At 38.1% G+C, this 21,167-nt stretch overlaps 1 protein-coding gene across 1 annotated transcript in view; it reads right to left on the bottom strand.

The window, feature by feature from the left end:
• The window catches only part of LOC105211393 (protein phosphatase 1 regulatory subunit 12B), a 98,650-nt gene extending 79,781 nt beyond the window's left edge, over positions 1-18,869 (bottom strand). The window contains exons 1-2 of the mRNA XM_029039670.2: positions 18,719-18,869; positions 18,350-18,407 (exon numbers count right to left, since the gene is read on the bottom strand). The gene's annotated coding sequence lies outside the window, so the exon portion shown is untranslated. The remainder of the gene's footprint in view (positions 1-18,349; positions 18,408-18,718) is intronic.
• Between the last annotated feature and the right edge of the window lie 2,298 nt (positions 18,870-21,167).

The following is a 21,167-nucleotide window of genomic DNA, read 5'->3' on the forward strand; positions in this document are numbered from 1 at the left end:
TGTATAAATCTTGATGGAGAATATTTTGAAAAACAATAAAACCATTTTCGTTGATAAATATTCCTATTTTCATTATTAGGCCAGAAATACATATAGCAGCCCTCGTATTTTCCAATTAATACTATATGCATTAGGCGCATAATTATAGGCAACATTTTTATTATTTTCTGATTTCAAGCTTGCTATATTATGTTAGGTCAGGTCACGAGTCCGCAACTGCAGATAGTCACCTAACTTCACCGCGTGTGGGTCTATTGGACAATAATCAGTAAGCACACCAATGATTGCAGAGAGATGAGCTTTACTAAACGACAGCAGCAGGAAGGATCGTTTTCGATCCACTGCGGGCCAGAAAGATCTTGCTACTGCACAGCTGCTAGTTGTTGTCCATCGTTTGGCGAGCTCACTCACACACAAGATCGATTGCAAACAAATTAGAAGCTATTGATAATGATGTTAGATACTCCCTTAATTGCTTAGAGCGTACTGTCATAGATCGGAGTGAATATACAGCTCTTTGAAGGATGTCGCATTTCACAATAGTCTGGCAGCTGTAAACTAGAGTTAATGGAGAAAGAACAGAAGACTCCAACTCCCATCCAACCTTCCCCCTGAACTTCGATCCATCCGTGAAAAATCTCACTGCTTTTCCCCTCCAACATAGCCTTTCAAAGTATGTGACCGTGAAGAAACCGCTGGGAGACAGTTCCGCGATGCAGTGGTCTAGATCAGGGATACACGCTAAGTGAAGTGGTTTTTAGAGTATCCATCTTTCGGCTCCTTAATGGACCCATCCTCTCTTAGTCTAATGAGTCAAGCTTACTGGTCCCCAACAAAAAAATTCTACAAAATGGCAGGTAAATCAAATCTATTCTAGGAAAATAACACCTTTGTCAATATTTTAATATAAAGACAAAACTTTGAATGAAAAGAGAGAGATAGTTCCTTTAATGATCATCAGACTAACATCTGACTACCAAAGTATGAATCTCCTAGTGTCAGAATGTTTACTTTCTGTTCATTTCGTAAATTCTCTCACCAAAATTGCATTAATAGTTCACACAAAAAAGAAAGCTCCACCACTAACACAAGTACAGCCCTAATGGATCCTGGAATTACAAAAACTGCTGTCGACGCATTAATATCATACACCTGACATGCGGCTCATTGCAGAGCACAACCAATCGGTAATCCTGTAGTCTACAATACTTAATACAACAACAACAACTATCATACTTGTTTGTTACTGATAGATTTACAAATAGGTTACGTATACGCACCGCACAACCGCATGAATAGTACTAACTACATTATAAGTACATACAATAAATATGTTTCTAACATACATTTAGATAACACGTTCGCAGTCCGAACTTTGGCATTTGCATTAGCTTGTCACCTGCCCAATGCATAGATATGAATAAGAACATACAATACAGACACACATAGAGATATTTTTGAATTTTCTCATATGCAAAAGCTGTGCAAAATATGTTTATTAAATAGTGTTGGTTTTGTGTGGTCGTATGTGTGTGCGAGCATTTCAACAGCAGAGCCAGCGTGTGAATCACATTAACTCAGTGGTGTGTGTGTGTATGCGTGTGTTTTAAGTGGTATTGTTGTGGAGTGGCAAATTTCTATAACAACTGACAGCTGTCATTTTAGCTAACCCCACACTATAATCGCAACAACAACAACAAGAAAGTAACAGTAACAGCCGTTATAACAGCAACAAGAGTAGCAATAGCAACAACAACAACTACTACAAGCCACACCACACAGCAATTTGAGTTGAAAAAGCGCAAACATGTTGTAATGTTTGCACAAATAACCCAAGCAAACAATCGGAACACACACACACACGTATATATATATATAAGCATATATACCGGCGCACACACATATTGTTTATATAGAAGTTGGCAACACTGACTGTCACATGTCCAACAGCCGGTGCCACAAATTCATATGAGCGCTCATGTGCTTGCAAGTGCCTGTGTGTGTGTGTATGTGATTGCGGCGCAGCTGTCGGTGGTTTCCCCACTTAACACTTAATTGAAATGCTACTTAAAATGCCACTTTCGTTGCGAGACATCACAACGTCACAAAAAGGTGGCAACACCATACAAATGCGTATCCATTTATGCAAGGCACCAACAGCAACAACAGCAGCAACAGTATCAGCACCTGCCTGCCACACACCCACCTTCACCGGCAGGAGCTCGTGAGTGAAGTGTTGAGCGTGTGTGCACCTGAGCGTGCCTATTGCCTTGTTTGCTGCGATGCTGTGGACCGACCATCAATGGAAGTGTTTGCTTAGTCAGTGTTTCCCTTACATTTTGTTATAATATTTTTCACAGCCCGTTGGAGTCCTCTACAAACACCCAGCCACACACAAGCAGAGACACATATGTGGAGGCGCTACTCTCCATGGTTGACATGCATTGGCGTGCGTCGCTCATACGCAGCTGACACTTTGCGACGCTTCGCACTGATACTATACATATATATATATTTATATAGATATGTACATATGTATGTATGTTGCTGGTGTAGGTGACATCACTTATGGATATGCCACATTTGTTTGCTGTTGTCGGTTGTGGGTTGTTGACGTTTTGTGGCGTGTTACAAAATATATTCGCATATATACATACATATATGTTTGTGTGTGTGTTTGGCTCACCACTCAATGTTCATTTTGCGGCATTTGGTCCCCAAACTTCTACTCACACACACACAAATATTCGTTACAACTGGTGTTTGATTACATACGGATGCACTTAGGTTTACACCGGTTTATTTATTAGGTTAAAGGCCTCAAGTGTGTGAGTGTTTACTTTTCTTAAACTCATTGAGGCGTTGATTTGTACACAGTTTTTTCTTCAACAGTGCAAAGTTCCGTTTCTTATTTCACAAAAGGAAGTAAGCGAAAGCAGGCAAGCCGGAAGAAAACGAATAGCAGTGCAAATAAATGCATGCTAGAGCAATTCACATTGAATAGGTATTGATAAAAAATGGTTTCCTGCATTCGGTTTTTTACTCGCTCTGTTCTTTTTGAAAGGAGTGAATCATTTGCGCCCATTTTTTTTTCAATTCTCTCACAGTGCTACAAATGAAATTTAAACTCGATATTTGCAAGAAAAACTCTTTGTAATATTTTCTCCTTAAGCAGAGGCGATAGCAAGAAATAATAATAAAATATTTACAAAATATACCAACATACCTAACTTCAGTCAGATATATCAAGAACTGAATCCAACTTATATATTGTCAACTAGACTCAGCTAGCTTATTCCCAGCGGTAGTACTCGGAATAGAGAAGTCCGGTGGTGCCCTATTGAACAATAAACAATCAGCCGGCATTGCTAAATTTATCGGCGCCAAATTTATATTCGAGCGTAGTCAATAACTGCAGGAAGACTTCGGGCTCACTTTCAAAAACACTCCACCTGCCCATATTATGGCTTCCCGGTCACAGAAACATTTTAAAAAACGAAAAAGCAGACGAGTTGACAAAGACACAAAGAGGATCTCTAGTTGAATTCAAAGCAGAGGCAATAACATGCCCGTCAGAAACTATCAAGAGAGAGCTTCGCATACAATTTGAACAAATAGCCTAGGACAGATGGATAATCGATAACCAAATGCAAAATAACAAATTAATTTATGACAGGATCCAAGATAAGGATTTGTTAAATAGATCTAGGAAAAGTATATGGAGACTTACAGTTACCATAACGGGACATTGGTCATATGGAGAATATGCTCTGAAAATGGATCTACACTATAACGATATTTGTCGTTGTTGCAAACTAGAAGGGAATGGGAAAACTGTCATCCCCTTTCCATGTGAATGTCCAGTCCTATCATAAACCAGACATACAACTCTCGAGATCCATCAAACACCAAACCTTGAATGATTGTCCACAAAAAGCATAACAACCATAAGTAGTTCATTGAGGACACCAATTGATTTAAACTCAACGATGACACGAGTCATGCATCAATGTCATGCAAGGCAACCATTCATTGCGAATGCGTAAGATTTAATGCTTCGAAGTCTCTTTCAGAGTAATAGTCATTTACTCACTCAGCGATGTAGCCTTGAGCTTCTTCAGAGTACCTAGAGGCTCCTTATGCTCCCATTTTTATGGGTCTTAGTTACATAACCTCATAATCTACTGTTTGTATTGCCATGAGATCATTCCGGCTCAGTGTGAGCCAAAGGCAATCTAGGTAAATTTTTTAGGATCCGATCGATCAATTGGTTATCGGATTAAAAGTTTTTTTTTATCCCAGGTTTTTGAGACTAAAATTTTACTACATGGGCTGTAAGATACTCGTCTTTAGGCATCCACTATAATTAATATAGTAGTTTCAGGATCGATGAGTACATCGTCGGAAACAAAAATATTGAAAAAACGTCAAATTAAGAGCGCAACGATAAGGATCGATAAGGACTGAGGAATTATAATAATTTTAACTTTACAATTTTTTTTTTCAAATAGAAGTCACATACTTCAGACTCACTCACTTTCTCCGCTCAGGCAAGAATTTCAGGGTAAACAAGCTAATGGCATTGACATATGTTTGGAATTTCCGATTGCACTCGATGGCATAAGTTGATTAAAAAAATATTCACTTTGTTGTTGTACTACATAGTATTAGTATGATTAGCTGAGTGGCATTGAGAGACTTAACACGAACACACCAATGTTTACTGAGAGAAACAATTGAAGGAAAAAAATCTCTTTGTAAATAATAAATGTCACAAGAGACTAACTAACTCAGCTGTTATTGTTGATGACTAGTTATGACAATAAATTAATTTTTTCATAGAAGAATTTTTAAAAACCTTTCAAATAATAAATTAATTGCACAAAGAGACTTTTAAAGCCAAAAATAAAATGTTTGCTTTCAGAATAAAATTTAAAGACTCGCATGACATTTTTGCGGCATTTAAATACATATTTAATGAATATAAGTATGTATGTCTGTTGTTTTTGTTTTTTTTTTTTACATCACACACACACACACTTAACGGTGGCGACTCCCCAGCGTCAGCATGTGGCAGCACTAAAAATTGTAAAATATCGCATAAAAAGTTAAGCCTTTTCTTTCAAGCACAATGAACTCGCGAACTGCAGAAGTTACGCTTGACAGCAGCAAAGAACAACAGCAACAAAAAACAAAAACTTTTGCAGTTTCAAAAGACACTAAAGTTGACAAAATTGACGGCACACCCTTTGCACACACCCCCCTTCCCTATCGTGCAACATTTGCCAGCGCTTGTTGCAACGATTTCGGCCACAACAATTCGATTGCAGTTTTACGCGTTTCTTGTGTCACTTTAGCATTGGGCAATGGACCGCGACGCGCAAGAAGCTCCATTTTTTCAATTAATTGTTTTTTCTTTTAAGCTTTCTTTTCACTAGTTGTTTAGAGAGTACGCACTGATTTTCGTTCTTTCTTTTTTTGTTTTTTGAAATATGCTTTCAGCAGCTGCGCTCGCAACACAGCGCAAATAATAGCAATAACAACAAAAATCACAACACAAAAAATAGTTAAACACACGCACTTCCTTTCCGCTCGCGTCTCTCCCCCGGCACACTCACGTCCGCTCCGCCGCCGCAACAGAGCCACACATTTTCAAATAAAATTTGCAATCTTTTATTGGCGTCACTGCCGCCGCCGCCTTCGCCCGCCACCAGCTCGAGGGAAATGTAGAATCGTTGTAAAAATACCGCTTTTCTGCTCGAAATATTTCTTTCAACTATTCGATTTTGTTGCAAGAGCATACACACCGCCAACAAAACCAATAAAAATACAACAACAAGAACACCAATAATCGTAGCATGCATTCACTCACTTATAACTGTATTTGTGGAAGTGGAGGCTCGCTCGCTTCGTCGTTTAAAGCAACGCCAAGTGCAGCCAATACTCTTTTGAATGTGTGTGTGTGATACATTCGAATGGGTGTTAGAGCGCGCCTGTATGCTGGTCCTTCTAGTATAGCATAGGTGTTATTGTAGTGGCCCCTTGTAGTCATGGCAATCAATGTGTGGTGTCCACGCACCAAGCGCCACCACTCTGAGCGCACTAAGGCCCCTACCCCGACAGTCCAACACCCCCCAACAACAAACACACTCACTATAAGGCCAGAATTTGCTGCCATTACCACAATACCGTTAGCTCGCCACCATTAACGTTGGCTCACGGTCAGCTCGCGTGAGTGTTAGACTGAGTTGGACAGCCCGCCGACTGAGTGAAGTCTGTTGTTGTAGTTGTAGTTGGAGGTGTTGGTGGTAGCGTTGTTGCCGCTGACGGCATCGGTTAGTTGGAAATTATGGTATGTCTAAGTTTAGCGCTTCTACTTAACTCTACAACGTTGGAGATATTAATTGGGGAATGCTTGTGTTCATTAGATTACACTGGATCACAAATTTGAATTTGTTTTTTGTTCCACGGATGCCAATATCCAATTTGTAAACTTTAAAAACACCAAGTGATTAATCAATTTCTCAGAAATTATAAGGCCTATGGAAAAATGGAGTAGACAATATTTTTAGAAAATTTCATTCACTTTTATTTTCTATAATTTGCAGTACGAATGCTCAACTGGTCAGTGAGATATACATGATTAAATGAAGACACCTTTTTTTGGTCGAATAACGGTAAATTGCAAATATCTCAAACGTATCCATAAAAAAAAAATTATTCGATTTTCGAAATCAGCGAGCGATTCCACATACAAATTGGATAGTGGCATTCATGGAACATTTTTGCTGTAAACCAGTGTTATTGCCAAGGTATGAGTAAACCGCTGTGTAAGTGAAAATCGATTTCCAAGTAATCACGCACATTTCATGAGGTATTTGCCCGCTATTGGGAAATTTTCATAAGTCACAAAGCTAAGTAGAAGCAGAGTGTTCTTAGAAATGCCTGTCCAAGGCTAAGAGATTTCCAATAATGCGAATATTGTATTTTCGAAAACCTGAAATTAGATTATGAAAATCAAGCCAACCGAATTTGAACAAATTGAATCTCTTTAATTCGTCTATGTTAGCGTATATACTATTAAACATATATATACAATTAAACTTCCCTAACTCGAATCACTCGGGAGACTTCCGAGTTACGGATTCCAACTCAAGAGCTCGAGTTACGGAAAACTTCAAGCATCCTATTTATTACGATCTTGTACTCGCCTCATGATTTGAATCCAACTTATTTAGACCTTAGATATATCCATGTGCAAATTTCTTCTCCAAGTTAGAACGAGTTGGTTTTTTCTTCGGCTACCTTGGGGATTTCGGTCGATTGCGTTTCGGGTGATTGTATCTGAATCTCGTCCCAGAATATATCCGAACCATTAACTGTATTATTATGTTAAACATAACAACAAAAAGTATAAGTTCCAAAGTATGCTAAGCCAAGGAGACGCGAGGAGGCTTTAACCTTAATTTGGGTAAGTCGAAAACCAGACATTCTTCAGTGAAATTGAAGTTCGGTCAGTCGGTCAAGTTTCAGTGCCATATATGTAAGACTGAGAGCTGTATGTAGACGAGGACGTGTGTTTTTCTGAGCACCCTTCATATAAATTTGGAAATATTGAAATATCAGAGTTGCCAGGTATGTTAGTTGGTCTTTCTTTTTTTTTCAAAGTTTAAGGTTAGTAGTATGAATGTTCGAGTTATGACGAATGGTTCTATTTAGAGTATATTTATATAGCTAGCTGGTGAATTTTAAGCCATCTTATGAGTGCAGTATCTCTGTGAACATATTTCCGAATTGTCTTCCATATCTATCACTATGCCGAAACTCTCATTACTTGCAATTTTTTCCAAGCCTAACTTTACCCCTCTCAAAATTGACAGTATCCCAAATGTTTAAAATCCAATTTATTACCCAGAAATGTGAGTTAGTGGAGATTAAATACCACTTCGAAAAGGGAAAAGAAGAAATGTAGTATATGTAGTTTTTATTAAGTACTGGTGGATCTGCAACTTATTATATAGGCTCTAAGGCATTTACCGTATTAATTCTTTAAGAAACTGTAATCTTGAACTTTGGTTTAGTGAAAAAAGTATAAGTTGATATAAATTTTCTCACCTACCTCTCAAGGTTTTATAAGATGAAATCGTAGAATATACCATATCTACTAGAAATACTTAATTAAATGAAAAAAAAATACCGAGCGGATGCATCTGAAGTCAAGTGCCATCTGTAAAGACGATCAGAAAGAGGTGTAGTGGAAAGAAGCATTATAAATAGGAATGCTTTGATGCTATCTAGGTGAGATAACTATCGAGGAACACTCGTCTACCGACTAAAACATACAAGAGCGATATAAAAGATATTGCAAGTATTTTAACCACTGCGAGATATTAATGGATTTCAAAAGAACAATTTCCATTGCAAAAAAGGTCAAAGGCGTTCTATTGGCATCCAAGAGCTTTCAAAAAAAAACCGACGTTAGTTAGAACATGCATCAAATCCAGGTTCTCGGTATTGACTATAACCAGCTCAAACTACCGCCATGCCGACGAATGACTTTCAACTCGTTTAAAAAATAGCTTAATATAACCACACAAACAAACCGCTACTTTAGAAACATGTAATAAAGCAATACCAAAAACAGAAAATAACAAGACACAATAACAACACTGTTGCTTTTTCAATTTTCGACATTTTTGATAAAGAAGACCTTCATTCAAAACGTTTACCGTTAGAAAACAACGGCTCAAGAGTGTGCTGGTAGTCCACTTTTACAAAAACGCTGTAATCCCAAAGTAATATTTAAGCACTGACACATAAAGTGGACTCAATGCAACAGGGGGTGCCCCTCCGCCACTGAGGTTAACCTCGCCAGCAAAGAATGTCACTTTTGTGCCGTTAAGTGATTTTTAAAATTTCTCAAAGTGAGTATCGCTCAGAAACAGCAAGCATATTGTAGAGCAATTTGTTGTTGTTGTCATTTTGATTTTTCACCATGCCTTTGGCTTTGGCTAAGCACCAGAAGCAACAGCGCAGCAGCAGCACCACTACTACACTTGGTCATTTGGCGAAGTGGCATGCCACACTAACAATAATAATAACAACAGCAACAACTACAGCAGCAGCGGTGAGTTGCATGCCTGCCGGTCACTCGCCAACGGAGCTAGAGTCCTGTTGCTGCTGCTGCTGCACCACGGACGAATTTGCATTGTGCAACTCACCAACCCGCATTGCGAAACAAAGCGTCAGCAGAGATGACAGCGGAGTTGGAGTGACGGCAGCAACAACCCACATTAACAAAACCATCAAAATGTACAAGTAGGAACACACACACTTTTTCGGTTTTATGTGTTATTTAGCCTTGTTTGTTGCTGTCAAAATGTCAGCTCGCCTGGCAGACAGCAGCAGTCAGTGTGCGGTTGTGAGGCGTTCTATGGTGTTCTATGGCGCACAAAGGCACACAACAGCAGCAGCAGCAGCAGCGGGGGCAGAGCTCAGCACAGCCAGGCAAAAGCGGCTTCTCGTTTTTAAACGCTCTGACAAGTGCACTTAGTGCAAGCGGCACACAGACACAGGCGGACCCACGCAGCAAAGCTCCTCTGCTTTTTAGTACATAGTTATATGCATTGGTTGGTGTGTGTGTGTGTGTGCGTGCAAACAAAGAGTAGCATATCGCACGTCAACTGCTGGAAATTTCGTTGAGTTCAACTTGACAGGCAAAATTGTTTATCCGTGCAGTTTATTATTTTACGAGGCATATGACTGATACTTTGTAACTTAACGCAACAACACCGCTCCAGCACACGCACAAGCATACATATATACGTTGCTGCACTGTGCACTATATTAGGCATAAGCCTGCATGTCTGTATGTGTGTATTTTCAAGATATATTTGGTTACCTTATGAAATTGCAAGAGATTTATATCGGTTTTACGACAAAATAAGAGTACCATCCAAGAGTTTGTTTTCTGTCACTACAGCAATAGCATTAACATACATTAACAGCAATCTTTCGCAGTTTTCTGAATTAGGATTCTTTCAACTTAAGCTCTCGCAAAAGCAACAAATGAACCAAAAGATATATCCTAATAAATTCATTATGAGCTTTTCTTCATTACCAGCTTTTAGACAAACTTTTCAACTGGATATGTCTTCGGAACCCCAAAAAACTTCCGGTAATTGAAGTTTTATTTTGTTTTATTTGGTTAAAATTTTGAATGACTGGCCTTCGGACATTAGATTTCTTGATTAGTGGAATAAAGCATAAAACGACATAAACTCGAGTTTATTGAATTTTTTGGAGATTATCATTAAACTCATTAATAATTAGAAACTTCCTCGTTTTTCGTTGTAAGCTGGACCATACCCCATAACTAAAACCCCATTGAAGGGATGAAATACGAGTTAATGGGTTATATTAGGTTGGAAAATATCTCCCTTCCGCCTCTTTACTCTTTATTCAATGCTTTATAAAAAGTATTACAGTGATCGGAAACCTTCCTGGCCGTCAATCCCGGCTTTGCCACTGTTTGGGACGATTCACCGGCCTTCGGCCACGACCGTTTTCGCTTGATACTGTCGTATGTGATCCATTTTTCGTCGCCAGTGACCATCCGCTTCACAAATGGGTCGAGTTCGTTCCGTTTCAGTAGCATAACGCAGGCGTTGATTCGATGCAGAAGGTTTTTTTTGGTTTAAAACGATTTGGTGACTAACTCCCATCTCCTGGGCGATGTCACGAGATGCCACATGCCGGTCTAACTCGATGTTTCCATGATTTCTTCCGCCGCACCATGGTTAATGGTGTCATTTTCACCCGCTCTGAATCGTCGAAATCAATCCCCCGCAGTTCGAGGTGACAGAGTACCATCCCCCAAAACACCATTAATCTCACGGAACGTTTCTCTAGCGGATTTGCCTTTAACGAAGGAAAACTTTAAAATAGCGCGAATTTCGGCGTTAGTGCATATAACTGTTGAACGCCACCCCAAAACACCATTAATCTCACGGAACGTTTCTCTAGCGGATTTGCCTTTAACGAAGGAAAACTTTAAAATAGCGCGAATTTCGGCGTTAGTGCATATAACTGTTGAACGCAATATCTAAACTTATCATACATAGCGTCGTTTTGTAGGTTATGTCAAGACCTTTCAAGACCAAGACCAAGATGTATAGTATTGATACAGATACGAGCTCTGTAGCGCTTTATACTTTCCGCGATATTCAAAAGACAAAAAGGCGGACCTTTTTTTTGTCAACATGATATTACCTTAACTTGATGCCACAAACTCGAGTTTACTCTTTGGACAAAAAGTTTGTCAAACTAACACGGAAAATGTGCGAATTGCCAAAAGTTACTGATTTATGATAAGTTCATGCTGTCCCATAGACTAAAGTTCATTGAAAATTTTGGTGTTTATCATTAAATTCTCGCTGATATATATATAACAAAACTTCCTAATTGTTTTAAACACCATCTCTCTGGTTTGTGATAAAATTGAGTCGGCCGATTCAAAAATTTGGTTCACTGTTCAAAATTAATCCCTTAACTGTTGTGATAGATGGTTATCGTTTACACACCTTTTATATAATAAACGAAAATATCAAAAAAAACTCGGAGTTTGTTAAACACTCTAATGAAAACAATTAATACTTGTCCAAAAACTTAAATTGTAAACTCGAGTTTATGATGCAACATAAATGAATTTTCAGATACCAAAAATGGAAGAAAAGAGTTCTTCCTCAACTTCCACCACTTTTAATGGTTTGCAATAAAGAATTACTATTTATAAATTTTCCAAGTTATGTGATTCAACGGCTTTTATGGTCAAATGCAAAAGGAGAGCATGAACTCTCTCTCTCTCTGACGAAACAGGAAGCAGGAAACAGGCTAAGATATAACAGTGCTTTTAACTTTTAGGCTCCAACTTGCAACAAAGTATTTGAAAGGTTGGATGGAGCTTTAGACTTACCTGTCACTGCACGATATACACGTTTCTGCCCCCCAACCATTTGAATGTAAACCTCTGCCCTAGAAATATAGAGGTTAGAAACAGCCAAAATTTGTACTACGTGAACAACATCTTGAATAACTCTTCACTTTTGAGGTTAGGCTGATGCCGAGTCCTAATAAATTAGATCTTTATTATAATAGAAAATTCTATTCTATTCAGATTACTATACTAAGGATTATAAAACCGCCATTGCAGCAATTAAAGTTCATATAGCTTGTGGTTACCATTTTGTATGGAATGCACCTCCCTTTCTTGAATCAACTAACCTCAACTAAAGCGCTATGCGATGGACTTAAATAACGCACTTACTTTAATCGTGTATATAATTTTTATATGAGATACTTATATATACATATATATTTATGGCAAGTATATATATTTATACAAAAATATGTGCGTACTATTTATAAATATTTATATATGAAGAACGCTGTTTGCATTTGGGTCACTTATACAGTTAGGCGCGCGCTGTGCTAATTAAAAAGAACATGCACCGGGCGTATACATAGCTGTTCTTAACTAGTACACCGGGGTTCTCTATTTTCTTTTTTTTCTTGCTATTGCGATTACCCTTAAGCCTAATTCTGCACTTATTGCCAGCACTTCGGTAACGATTTCCCGCCTCCTGCAATTAGCTCGGCAAGGAGGCGCACTTTTCACTTTTTGCCAATAAAATAATTTATTTAAAAGTTCTTGCGAATCTTCGCTTGCTGAGTTTGTTTATTTCACACCTCCACAGCTTCGCCCACTGCTGCTGCACGCTTCTGCGCTCGACGCTATTTCATGCTCAATTTCACTTCCTTTTGCGAAGAAAATTTTCATTCGCCGTTGGCAGCTCAGCGTCGCTGCAATAAGATGCAACGGCTGCGGCGGCGGGTGGCAAGCGGCAAATGGAAAACTTTTCTTTCAGCTTCTTTCTTTGGCAAGTTGTTTTCATTATTTTGAACTTCAACTTAACACATTCGGTGCGTGTAACAACTGCAAGGCGCTGCACTATGTTCTTGCATGCAGTGGTGGCAGCAGCGTCGCACGCAGTTTAATTTAGTTCAATTTCCACTGAGCTGGCTTGAAATTTGCAATATGTGTCGCTCCCCATTCAAGCAAGTTGCAAGTTTTTCGTGATTGCATGCGTGCATTCGTTTCGACGCTCCACACTCACACACATAAAGAATTTCTCAATTTTTGTCTTGAAGAATGCGGGGGGTGGGATGAGATTGAAACTTCCGCAAGTCGCACTGAGCCGTGCTATAAGACTAGAAAGTCTAAATCGTTTAGCCGCCTTTGGTTGAAGTTGAAATTAGTTTGGCGTAAAAGACTCAGCCACAGGCACATACACACCCACGCATACAATGTGGCATGCTTTCTCACATGTTGCCAAAAATTGGATTTTTACTCGCCTGAACAAACTTTTGGTTCTTCTGAATTTCGTTGAGTCAAATTGCTTTCATTGAAATAAAGAAAATTTCGGGTTTATTTTTTTCTATTTTAAGCACGCACGTGATTCTCTCTGTAGGCTTAGCTAAAATCTTTCCTCACTCCATACTTCTATTATCCTTCTTATACAATTCTAATAACAAAGAGGCAAAACCAGCGCTCTCTCCAAATTCAGTGAACTATTGGACTAGAGAGTAAATCAACTCATGAACTAGTGTCTAGTGTGGAAGATTCTGGAAGCCTTTAAATTCTACTCTCCATGTATGAAGAAACCTTCTTGCCATGGGTCTTGCGATTATTCTTCAAAGTCGGTCTCTATCAAAGAATATAGAAAATTCTCAAATCTTCCTAGTGACAATCGAATGTCCTTTGGATCGTATTAATGAAATACTGGAATATCGAATATCTTATTAGTCCATGGTCAATTTCTGGTTGCAGATCACATCAAGACTTATGAAGATTATACTCAGACACAAAGTGCCAGCAACCGACGTCTCTTTCAGGAAGTAATAAATTGCGAGGAACCCATCAAAAATAAAATAATACAATATGCCACATATTCGCTATAAATTCAAATTTATATTGAGCTAAAGTCCAACCAACGTTTCCTACGAACTACAAAAGAACTTTAGATCCATGTTAAAATATCAAATATACCCCTCGAGCACTGGACACTGCTGAAAAGTATCGACTATTTCAAGCACAACAACAATTCTTATATAAATAGACGATATATAATCCGGCGCTTTTTTTGTACAGCTGCGTAATTTTTTCACCACACCTGTGCGGACAGGCTGCTCGTATTTTGCACACATATGTATGCAGATATTTATACGCAAAAAAGTTGTTACCGGCATTTGGATTTGGTATTATTACCGTTAAAAGCTTTACACAGCTGTGAAAAAATGGGGATTGCGTCACGATGCATCAATTCGCAACGTTATATGAGCGAATGTCGGAATGCGGAAATTCATAGTACATATGCGTAAAAAGTTCATATGGTTCATATATACTTCATGCGGGTACCCTGCAGAGATGCCGAGAAAATTGAAAAATAGAAATGCCAAAATTGAACAAGGGTTAGTCACAATTTCTGAGATCGAAAATAGTTCATGAAATGCAATCGAATTATAGAAGTCTCCCCAAGATGCTTAAAAGTGTACTTCTAATAATCCAAGCCGGTTGTAAAAATAAGCTTATTTATGGTTACAGATTTAAAAGAGTAGAAGTTCTTAAATTGTTAATTTTCACACCAAAAAATTAGGATAGGTTTCAGAAACAACTTTAGATTATTCAGAAAGGAGGAAGCAGGTCTTGAGATATGATGATTAGGGGACTCAGAAATTATTTACACTTCAGACTTCGAAAATTCCACAATACAGGTTCAGTGGAGAGCGGATATTGGTCGCAAATATGGTGTAATTTTAATATCTTCACCAAATGTCTTTAAAGGTCATGAGTTCAAGTTAAAATCAGTCAATGGACTCAAGTTGGGTTAGGTTCAGAGACTGACCTCCGGGACAGTTTCGGCGATGGATCCCATTTGGACACTAAAAATGCCAGCTCGTTGCGATGCCAAACGACGCCTTATGATCGCAAAGAACACCCTTACGAATCGCCGAAGCGCTTTGAGCCTAGCACAGGTTTTATGAGGCGGCTAATGGCTGAACCATGCAAAATTGGCAAAAGTATATGTACATTCCGAGATGTTCCAATCTTAGTCTTGCGAACGCTGGATAGTGAAAGAGGAAATGACTTGACGTTTCCCAATCGCCTTCATCCATACAACTGTGAGAGTTTGTGTCCGGGTTGCGTTTGAGCTTCAACGGAGCAAACAATTCGCCTCAACATGCTTTTCTCCAACATTCAATCCAAACATAAAATATCCGCTCACATTACGTTTAACCTTAGTGGGTCTTTGGGGATATTTGCTGATCGAGTAATTTAACCTCAATTTTTTGAATTTTTTTTTTTAATTTTCAGGACCAAATATTAAAAAATTTTAATTCATCGGTATCGAGATTATCGATTAAAATCGTTATATACGAATTGTAATCTGTTATATACATACTCTAACCTCATGACAACTGGTTACAGATTAGTAAACATTGAACCAGTTTGTAATAAAAGCTTTAGAGTCAGCCTTAAGCCAAATAATATCGTTTTTAAAATTTCCCAGCAGGGTTGCTGCAATTTTTTTCCACTTTTTCCAGTTCATATGTGTATACATATGCCAACGAATGCTGCAACAAAATATTTTATTAAAATTAACGAGAAAATTTAAGCAGCGTGATGCGCATTTTTAAGCCGATTGTTATGTAATGTTAAGCAACCGAATATTGTAGGAATTTTTAAATTCCATTTGCCACATTCTTATAGTCCAAATAATAAAATATTTACTACTAATATAAATAGATTTTTATTTAAAACCAACGGCATGAAAGGCATTTAGCTGGGCACTTTATTTGTCTATGCATTCAATGGTCGCAAATGCGTGTGTGGCAAAGACGTTAAGTGCTTTGCATTTCCGTAAACCTTACCCATACATATATACATGCCCACCAACAATATGAAATCAAGCGAATTGCTTGATTAAATTGCTACCTATTGAATTGGCAAAGGCACTGTGGGACCTTCAAGTCCAATTAACATTTTAATTTTCTGAATTTTTGTTTTTTTTTCGCCGCTTTCCTCTGCGCTCCATTCCTTTGCAGTTTTGTTGTGGTGAGCGAAATCTGAAAGCAACGAAATCAAAACAACAACAATCATTACGCCGTAGTGAAGACAGTCGCTGCAATCAACTCACTGCAATACCATTACAATTATCGCCTTAATGCATTGCGGATAATTGTTGGAAAGTGACTTTAAATGGCGGATGGATAATGGCTTGAAAATGCTGGGATGAAAGCGCTGGAAGATTTTGTGTGGATTTTTGTTTTTGTTTATTTTATGTTTTCTTTTGGCTCGAGTGCTGCACAAAATGAGAAGAAGTGTGCAATTAAGTTGCATTTAATAAGGTTGTGTGCGCCAGCATATACCCACATATATACTAGTCCATACGTGTTGTTATATGTGGAAGTTGACAAAAGATGTCATTGAAAATGTGGTTAAGAGTGTTACGACATACATATATACAAATTTATTCTTGCATGAGAAGCATATTAAATATTTTTTTCGACGCACAATAGAACTATGTTATGCTGGGCAGACGCCATTAAATTTTTTGGAAGACTATTTTCGAAGAACATGACATGGATATAAAAGGTTCAGATATACCAAAATTATATTCGCTATTTAATTTGTATTTGACCTCTTAAATAGCGCTTGGCTCTTACTTAATGGTGTTTCAGGTACTCGAAGTACCCAAACTAGGGTACACTGCAGCTCGATCATCAGTTCTTTCAAATTCTGAAAACAGTATGTATATATACTTTAAATACAAAGGAGGGTACTTTAAAAACATTATATTTTGAATTGAAAGCGTGAGCAAGGAAAGGTATATAAGTTAATTAGTCAGTCACATATGAATGATAGTTTACTCGTTACTTTATGAAAGGTTTTATGACTATTACTTGTGTTACAATTAAAATACTTAAGGGATGTAATATATGGTAAATTAAAGTGTACAGTGTAACACAATTTTCGAGAATACAAATTTCATTTCTTGTACTTAATTTGGGTAGCAAATCCGCTGAAGTTATTCTTGATATATTAATAATTTTATCCTATTGGCTAGAATAACTTTTTTGAGAGGAGAAAGGATAGGAGTTGTTAAGTATTTGACCTTTTTCCAAAAATTATCGAAAAATTTCCATCTAATGGGACAATATGACCCCTTCAGGTAGGCGTTATAGGGTTAAACTATTTTTTTTTTTTTACATTTTAGTTTGAGCTTCTGACCAAAAATACATGCTGAATTGAGTTTTATATGCAATTTTGTAAACATATTTTGTATAGTCTAATACAATTCTGAATATTGTATTTTAATTGTTTTCCGTTTTATTATCATCAAATTGAAAAGGTTTCTTCGAACAGCTTTTGAAATATTTTGTTAGGAAGCGCTGTCACCTTTCTTGAATCTATTTATTGAAGTATACTAATATGACAAACTGACAGTAAGTAATCTGTTTTAAGAAGGGTTTCTGTAGAAAATTTTGCAAAATAAATGAATCAGTGGCGAAATCGCTGATGAACATAAAAATATGTGAGTTTTTAGACGAGTGTTTTTCTAAGAGGCAATACTTTTTCGGAGTTAGTCTTTTTGAAAGCTGTTACTTGATTTATACTCCGCTTGGTTTGCCATTTAATAATGAACAGACTTACTTCGGAACAACGTTTATTGCAGACATAATGCCCCAATTGCCACAAAAAGTGGGTGAAAATTTGGCCTCTCGAATGGAATTTATGCGAGCCAGCCGCGTTGGTTACTTGTTCCAAATAATTTTTAGACCATAATGGCAAACACTTATCTTTAAAGCTAAATTCTTGGTCATAAAAAATAATTATATTCGTTATATCATCCTGAAAACCATTTGACTATAAAAATATTAACCACAAACAAATCACATCAGCTCTAGAACATAAATATTTTTTTAATTTCTCAAAACAGATATTATGTCATCCCTACCATATCCTCATTTAAATGGGTGTTGGAATTACACTCAGAAAAGTTTTCAGATTCTGGCTTTGTAATTGTAATGTACTGACCACACATCTTTAAATTTTGTAGAACATGCATTTCTATATATAAAATTATTTTTTTAATTAATTAGTATCTGGTTAATTAATTTTAATGGATATATTTTAGATGAGATTGTTTTCCAAAAAATCCACTAAATTTAATATAAATAATTTATAATTATATATTATTTGAACTAATTATAAATTTATTGAACTCACCTTTTGTATGACTCAAAACTGCGCACAAGTCCTTAGACGACGGAAAGCACAAAAAGAGCTGTTGAAAAGAATCAGGAATTTAAAAAAAAATTTAGTAAATTATAAACCTAATATTATCTAATTTTTAATAAAAAAATTTATATTAAAATAATGCCAAGTTATGCTTTAAACTCTTTTACAAAACTTAGCTAAGCCTTCACAGTCTAGAAAACTACTTATCAGCCGCCAACAGATCGAAGCACTAACCGAATCGCACAAACTGTCTAAACTTAATGTCGCAGTCGAAGTGACCGACTAGATAACACTCTCAAATATGACCAAATACTGCTGAAGCAACACACAAAAATACAAATATCAAAAAAATATTACAAGAAATCAAACCAACACGTGCAGCCGCGAACAGTCGAATAGCCACACAGCAAACGATCAGCGGTCAACGCGGCGTATACGTAACGTGTCAAACAAGCTCCGCTGACAGACTGACCGCAAATCGTTCACACTTGCTAGCCGCAAAGCAAGACTAGCTCCGGCTGATTGCGGTGGACGGACAAGTCAGCAAAGCCGAAAATTAAACCAGCGCATGTATAACAACAGCAACAACAATAACCAGAATAATAGTAAAATGAGCGACAAGCGGCCGGGTTAAGCAAGGACAACAATAAAAATAAAAATAAAAACAACCACAATAAAATGAGGCTAAATGGCTAACTTAAAGATTTATTGAAAAGGCGATGAGTGCAACAAACACACACACACAAGCAGAGTCAGAAGCCTAAACATATACATATGCATATTTGTTTCCATACCATACAGTATATTTGTTATTTTTACACTTCTGCAGTCATATAGTACTCGTACATAGCACTTTTGTAAGCGTGTGTATTTTTCTTGTTGTTGTTGTCATGAGCACAGTTTGCCACATTGGCGTTGCGCTGCGACGCTTTGCTTTACTTTAAGCGCACTCATGTCTTGAAGTTGCTACTTCGCTTATTGTCCTGTGCTTTGCTTGCTTGCTTGAGCACTCGGCGACCACAAACACAGCAACAAATCAAATACGAGCGCCAATACAACAACACCAACACACAAACAAACAATGAGTGAGCGCACCATCAGCTGGTCCCCATTGACCAAATCCGACCGCAATGACCCGTAGCACCTAACACCGCAGTCAACGGCTGAGCGGAAGGGGCACAGCAACAGCAAATATTAAATGCGAGTAACAGCAACAAACAACAATGCAAGCCGAACACTAAATATAACGAAAAAATTGTTGTTATTGTGTACAAAGACGAATTGGTTACGGCACCACTTTCGATTGTTGGCACAACAGCGCTTACCGACGCGAACTCCAACTCCGACGCGCAGGTGGCGGAGAAGGCGAACGCGAGGTGTGTTGGTAGCCCCGCCACCGCCTCAGCGCTTTTCTTAAGCGCGTCAGCGATGCGGAAAAACAAGAATTAAATGCATGTAAATTTGACCTGCTTTCGCGTACTCAATTCCACTCTCGGCAAATAGTCGGCGCGCAACGTAAGCGCCAGCACATCCGCCATCCACCAGTTGGTCGCTTGCTTGGCCTTAAGCCGCGCTGCCGCCGCCGCTTATTTCCGTTTGCCGTCTTCGCTTGGCCCACATTTTTTGGCTTTGCACTCTCGCTTTCTTTAACTTGCCACAATGTTTTCTTTTGCTTTTCATTTTTCTTTCACCTGCCGCACACACACAGAGCAACAAACAACTACATGCAACACTGGTAGTAAAGCGCTTAACTTGCGTGCCAGCGCCGGGCGGTGAGCGGTCGGCGCTTGAGGGAGGTGGCAGCTGTTGGGTTGTGGCAAGTGATATTGAAATTTTCAACGGCAGTGGACAAAAACAAAAGGCGCAGAAGGCAGCAGCGCGTCGACAACTAACAGTATCTGCTGCGGGTAAAGTTGTGAAAGTGTGGCAAGCAAAACTTTTACTTTCGTCTCGACTTTTTTTCGTTTTCTATTTTTATGCTTTCTATTTTCCTTAATATGCACATGAAACGAAAACTTAGCCGCCGTCGGCGTTTGCTGCTCTTGCCGCTCACCACTCGTTGCGCAGCGTTGGTGACTCGGTCAAGCGAGTTTTCGACTACATCGAGCGTTTTTGCTCACATTCATAATTTTTTTCACTTCGCTTTTTTTTGTTGCTGACTACTTTCTTCAAAGTGTTTTCAATTTTCCAAGTGAATTTCTTCTCAACACAGGGAGGTACGTGTAATATGGGAAAGGGTGTGTGTGTGTGTGTGGGTGTTTCTGTGTACTAGTGTGCAACAGTGTCTAAGTGTTTGTAGGCAAAAAGGAATTTAAATCCAAACGGACTTAAAAGGGATATCTAGGCGTACATATACTTACAAGCACGTCGAGTTGTCTACGTTACTTGAGTATTACAGTGTTTGTATCTGTTTTTGTTGTTGTTGGCGCTACTAGAGCATAACAAACATAGTCCACATTTTTTATGTGGCAGAGAAAATGCACAGCACATACAAACTGACATATGCAGATTTAAACCAATTTCGTAGCTCGTAAAATGCCTCGAACATCTAACTTTAAGGTGTCACTCGTGTATGTGAGTGTGTCTATGGGTAAGTAAAGTAATCGGTTTGTGTAAGTCGGTTAAGTATGTTACACTCAATATTGCAGACGACATTGAAATCTTAAATCAATTTCCATTTAACTTTGTTTGTTACTTGTTATGTCAAAAAGGGATAAAGATTACGAATTGCGATAAAGTTAGGTTAGGTTCAGGTAAGGTTAAGAGGTCAACCTAGAGAAGATTACAATAATGCTGGATCTGACTA

The sequence above is a fragment of the Zeugodacus cucurbitae genome, chromosome 2 (genome assembly GCF_028554725.1).
Source record: "Zeugodacus cucurbitae isolate PBARC_wt_2022May chromosome 2, idZeuCucr1.2, whole genome shotgun sequence".
NCBI lineage: Eukaryota > Metazoa > Arthropoda > Insecta > Diptera > Tephritidae > Zeugodacus > Zeugodacus cucurbitae.